The sequence below is a fragment of the Prenolepis imparis genome, unplaced genomic scaffold (assembly GCF_030444845.1).
Source record: "Prenolepis imparis isolate NDT839.2.m4 unplaced genomic scaffold, iyPreImpa1.0 SCAF_9, whole genome shotgun sequence".
In the NCBI taxonomy this organism is placed as follows: Eukaryota; Metazoa; Arthropoda; class Insecta; order Hymenoptera; family Formicidae; genus Prenolepis; species Prenolepis imparis.
The window spans coordinates 13806606-13812806 of record NW_028141167.1 but is presented as its reverse complement, the minus strand read 5'-3'; the positions used below and the strand labels follow the sequence as shown (position 1 = coordinate 13812806).

Here is a 6201-nt window from a genome sequence, read left to right as displayed (position 1 = left end):
ATATCGTAAAAATGAAACTATTAAATAATGAAGCAAGAGTCAAATTCTTAATGAAAATGCATTCAATGTCTTTCAAATAAGTAATTAAAATGATTAAACTTATCACACATCTAATTTAATTAAATTATATAAATATTCAAATGGGACCAATATCGTAAAAATAAAACTGTTAAATAATTAAGGAAGAGTCAAATTTTTATGAAAATGCATTCAATGTCTTTCAAATAAGTAATTAAAAAGATTAAACTTATCACACATCTGATTTAATTAAATTATATAAATATTCAGATGGGACCAATATCGTAAAAATTAAACTATTAAATAATGAAGCAGGAGTCAAATTCTTAATGATAATGCATTCAATGTCTTTCAAATAAATAATTAAAATGTTCAAATTGATCAAATATCTAATTTAATTAAATTATATAAATATTCAGATCGGACCATTATTGTAAAAATGAAATAATGAAGCTAGAGAAAGTCATCAAGATGTTGGCCATATAATTTGTAATAAGGACAGCTTAATAATACATTCGTCAACAAAATTTTTAAAACAAGAATGAAAATTTTATTGCATCCTCTCAGATTACAATTATTATACAACGTACAGTAGCGTTCGTAACTTATTCACTTATACTAACTCAATTGAACAACAAAAAAGTAGTTAATTTTGATCGCGTACCTTGATTAAGACATTAAATCGACATTTAATTCCGCATTCCTGATAGCATTCCAGCGCTTACTTATATATATAATTTTTAAATTATATTCTCGGAGAGATCAGATTCCGTTGCTGCGGACAGTCGAGAGTGATTTCTGCATACATTTTTTTTGCGGCAATGAAAACGTAACAATTGTTATGCTATTTTCGAATATTTATGGCATTGGAGAATTAACTTCGATTGAGATTATACATTTCTGACGATTAAAAAATGCGTAAGATGCTTTAATTCGGATAATTACATTCTATTTAAAATAGCCAATCTTTATTGGCTCTCGAGAGAATATATATAAATTTGCACAACTTTTATAATGTAATAATTATTTTTTCACATACGATTGAATAAAGTGAGATACAATTTTATCCTTGCAATTAATGACTTTGACATTTGAGTCAATTTCTAGAACCTATATATTAAGGAAATATGCTATTTGAATTATCTCCAACTAGCTAATAAATTACGAATACAGGAGTGCTCCGATAAGTATATTGCGCACAGAACACATATCACAAAATTACAACTATATTACACTTTTACACTTAATTGTCCTTCTTCATTCGGTTCGACGTCATTCTGTATATGATAGAGTCCCGTCCTGGGTCCATATCTGCGATTGCGACTGAAAATATCAAGATTTTATCGATTTCGAGAAAGTATTTTATCAAGTTTTATAATATAATTAGATATAGCAAAAAAAGTTTATCAGCATACAATTTTTGAATTTTACTTGTGTACACAATTCTCGGCTTCTCTTTATGAAAAATCTCCCTAAATCTTTTCAATATTTAAAGCTAATATCTTTCAAAGCAATTAAAACTATTAAGCATTTCAGATTAAAACTCTTGTTTTTTTTCACTGTAATAAAATTAAACTGTAATAATGTCAAGAACGAGAAATTATATGAATTTTTTATTATCAATTTCTTTTTAGATGTTGAAATATATTTTGTATATCATCCCGTTCATCCCGTTCAATATAATATAAATTTATAAAATTATAAATTTATAATTTATTATATCGTATTTTCCTTTATTCTTGTATTAATGTGTTTCTCATAATTGTGCAATACAATTAGAAAGAGAGCAAAAATAAATGGAAAAGATAGAATAATTAATAAAAATAAAATATTCTTTTATGCATAATTTTTGTTTTCGAAAAATACGTTTGAAGTAAAAAAATTATTTCTCTCTTTGCACTTTTCTAAACTTGAATGATCTTACATCCCTCATACATCAAGCTCTTAAAATGATGATGATATAATAGATATTAACAAAATATTAAATATTAAATATATTAATATTAAAAAAAAAATGTTCGATGTAACAATCCAAATAAAATAATTCAAATTATTGAACAATTAACGTGTAAAATATCAAGATCACTTTCATTTTTTCTCTAGAAATGTATTTTCATAGTTGTTAAATTTAAAAACGCAAAAATATTTTCACTTATTCAATTTTCAAAATCGAAAATAAAACCTTGTGTAAAATCATTCATTTTTGCGTGAAGAATTATTTACTTTCCGTTTGTACCATAAGTTATGAGAGAAATGTTAAATTTTGGAGATTTACAAAATACACATGATGATTTTTTGCTTGAACATTTTTGTTGGTAAAAATTCAGACTCAAATCCATAAAAAAATCTGTGATTCGTAACATTTACAGATTATCTTCGTAAATTATCTTAAAAGTGAAAATCTAAGTTAATTTTGAAACCTAACATAACTAGATGTTAATAAGCGACAAATTCAATTCAAATCACAGAAATAAAATTGTTCGAATTTACAATTTACCAAACCTGAGATGATTTATGGATGTAAAAGTGTCTGATACGATAGGAAAACACTCGATTCGCGAGTACTGATAATTCGCGTCCGCGCCGGCTGAGAGTCGCGACGAATCTGCGAGCGAGAACCTGAGAGGGATCGTGACGTTATATATGCTCGAACAATAGGGGGAAAATGTTATTTCCGGCATCTTTTAATTTGACAGGTGTGTTCGATAAATTTTTTACCGAGAAAAGAAATGTCGCAAACTACGATGCGCTGCTATTATCGGTTTTCGAGATATATCGGGATGTTTCGAAATTTATTATTATTATTTTTTTTTTTTGAAAAATATATTGAGATTTCAAAATTTTTTAGCAAGAGATCCTTTTCATAGAGATTTTTCTCATCAAATTTTTTAAAATAACAGATCTAATATCAATTTAATATTAGAAATGGGTTTGGATTAGGTCAGAATTTTTTGTGGTAGAGATGCAGAGGACATCTTTGCGATTTTTAAAAATCGATATCTCTAAAACACGCATTGTGATATTCGCGGTATTCTTCTTTTGATAAAAAATTCTGTCAAAATGACTTATCAAATTGAGGAGTTCCGGAAATAACATTCTTCCCAATAATAGCAACAACAACAGCGCAAAACAAATGCAAAATTTCAAAGTTCTCATGAATTTTCGCGACGCTACTTCTGAAGGTCATTCAAACGCGAATCGAAAAGACTCCACGAGGAGAGCCTGATGATATCTAGACAGGAAAAGGCACTTACGACGTCTTCCGCAAGCAAAGTCCAAGTATCGCCTTCGAGCTTATATCGTCTTCTTCGAGAGAATGTCTGATAATATCTTTTCCTTCAGCTTTTCTTCGATTTCTTTTTCAGAAACGCACGATATCTTCTTATAATTATCTCAGCTTTATTTCCGTAAAGATTTAAGAGAACCAATGTTTCGGTGTCCGTTTGAATTGAAAGCAGAAGATTAAAATATCGATAATCAGTAGAAGAAGAGAGAAGAAAAGAATCGAGAAAACGTGTTTGCTTCCTTTTCAATATTTGAAAAGTTCGGACCGGGAATTTAAAAAAAGAATCATCCTATGTCTCGATATTCAATTAACATTTTTCAATTTCTCAATTTCTTCAATTTTTATATTTTATTTTCCTTCTTCATTCCTCCGCATGCCATCTCTTGATTCAATATATCATCGACTTTCTCACTTCTCATTTGTTTTCTAACCTCTCGGATTTCCTTATTTCCTAATGTCTTAAGACTCATCGATTTCCTAACTTTCCTAATGTCTCAAAAGTTTCTTTCGTTTCTCTTTTCTTTATTTCTATTAGTTTTCTTCGCAATCCCTTAAATCTCATTAAATAGCGAATTTGGTGATTAGGTTTTTACTTTCTTCGATTTCTTCGAGGGTCTTCGTTCGACTTGCGAAACACTTGGTTTTTTGTTAGACTGGTGTGTCAATCAATGGTAGGTAGCTTCAGACACTACGGCGTCTCGTTACGGGCCTGTAGTGCGTTTTCTGCGACCCGTGACCTTGACAAGTCCCCCCAACTTGGTGTTGGTGAGCAGCAACGTTGGCCAGCAGCAAATCGGCATTACGTAAAACCAAAGTCGCGACGACGCTTGATTCGTCGACCCAGCGTCGCGACGTCTCGCGGTGTTCGCGCGAACAACTTCTCGAGTGTCATTCTCGTGTCATCTGTCAGCGATTACAAAGAAGAGGTATCCAATCTTCATTCCAATCCAGAAATAGAAAGCGATCAAGAAGGAACGATCAATCGAGATGCAAAGAGTAGGATAGCTTTTCGGAAGCTATATAGGATAAATTGACTTCTCGGAGCTCCTCAAAAAAAGGTTGTTTTCTCAAGAGAATCTAGGAAATGAGGTAATTGTTAATCGAAAAAGAAAGAGAGAATGTGTATCTTCTTCTTTGATGTAGACTCTTCACTCTGATAGTTCTTCAAAATATTCTTAGAATCTCTTCAACAGACTTCTTTAAAATAGTCTCTTCGTAAATAATTAATTCCTCGATGTTCTTCATCCAAACATATGTTTCCAGCAAGTATTTTTTACAAAATTATTTCTTCAGAAGCTTCGTTTTTTGTGACTTATTTTGTCAAGTATCTTTTCAAGAGTGCTTTCATAAAAAATATGTATGTCTTATAAACATTTCTGTTTCATTTTTATGTATTTCAATTTTAATGAAACTTTTTTCATGAATTTCTTCTATTTTCCACAAAGCCTCCTCGATCATCACTTTTTCCCAGAAGTGAGTCGAGAAATCACGCCGTCTCGATATTACAATTCGATATATCGATCTGCCTAAATTTCTTCTCCAAGTTGTACATCAGCTGTTTTTCGTGTGCACGCCTAAGTTATTTCAAATAATTCGTTGAAGAACCAATTATTATTACCGGTAAAAACACTAACTCTTACGCGCTATTAAATCGTTCTACTATAATAAATTATATCGTTTTCCTTATTATTCGACATGTCGAAGAGAAGAAAGCAGCGCTTATTCAAGAGAACATTATCTCTTCAAATATTGATCCAATAAGAGATAATATTCTCTTAGATCGTCGATGATCGCCGGTGAAATAAGTATGTTTACATGATTGCGATCGACCACGTGGTGGATGTAGAATTACAGGTATGACTGGTCTCGAAGTAGCACGTCAATGTGCGTATCACGTGATTCGAAGGGAAATACACAATGCGCTTTTCTGCGATCGATCGATCAATCTCTAATTTACAATCTTCAAAATTCTGCAATAAATAAATTTTTCCGTAATAATTAAAATTATTTGTGTAATCTTTTATTTTTATACAACTTGATGAAACTTTCAAAAACGCGTAACAGAAAGAGATATATATTATATATATATATTGTACACAAACAAAGATTGTTGGGGGTCGATCAATCAAGTCCCTAAAGAGAGTAAGTTAAATATTTGAAAATGTAAATATATATATGCGGAAATTTAGTTCAACCTTATTAGATTCGTATAATATAAATTGGTTATTATTTAGGATCTATTAAAATAAATCTGTAATGAAAAAAGTCACGCGGCGATCATCTGTCACGCTTGATTCATCTTATCCGGCAAACAAATTTCTTGCACCCGCACATGATTTTAAGACGATCACATCAATCTTAAATTTTTGAGAGAAATTGTCTTTTTAAGATTCTGTGATTTGTGATCATAAATTCACTTTTATTTCCTCTTTCGAAACTTTGTTCCACACAACGAGCCCTTATTTTTCCACACTATCACTGATGGGACATTCGCTCGGATCGAAAGTGTCTTCGTGATTTTCGGACACAATTTTCCGTACAAAAAAAAAAATAGATAAATAAATAAAAGAAAATATAAAAAAATCCACGAGAACAATAACACATCCGGCTGACAGCTTTGTCGCGAGGAATAGATAAATCGCGCTGGAAAAAGGAGAACGCGATGCACAATGAATGCAGATGACAGGACTCACTGTGCACGCGACAAGAATCTCGGGAGAACCTGCGACAGCCGTATATACGTCAGACTAGCGGAAAGCCAGACGTTCGCCGTCGTAACGACAGGTGCTGTGTTGGAGAACCTAAGGTGGGGTGAGTACGAGCAACGAGAGCGTAGGTAGAGGGGACCATCGTATCATATACGGAAAGTGGGGTGAAAACCTTCGCCGAGAGGAGTT

General features: G+C 31.6%; 1 long non-coding RNA gene across 8 annotated transcripts; it reads right to left on the bottom strand.

Moving 5' to 3' along the window:
• Positions 1–584: 584 nt before the first annotated feature.
• Positions 585–6103, bottom strand: LOC145940550 (uncharacterized). Of its 8 annotated transcripts, none has more exons than XR_014426035.1 (3): positions 5637–6103; positions 3273–4963; positions 585–1341 (listed from the first exon to the last, which is right to left on the bottom strand). It is a non-coding gene; the product is annotated as an uncharacterized LOC145940550 (long non-coding RNA). The 8 variants fall into 8 exon arrangements; XR_014426037.1 differs by having other exon boundaries at positions 3273–4878; XR_014426036.1 differs by having other exon boundaries at positions 5722–6103.
• Between the last annotated feature and the right edge of the window lie 98 nt (positions 6104–6201).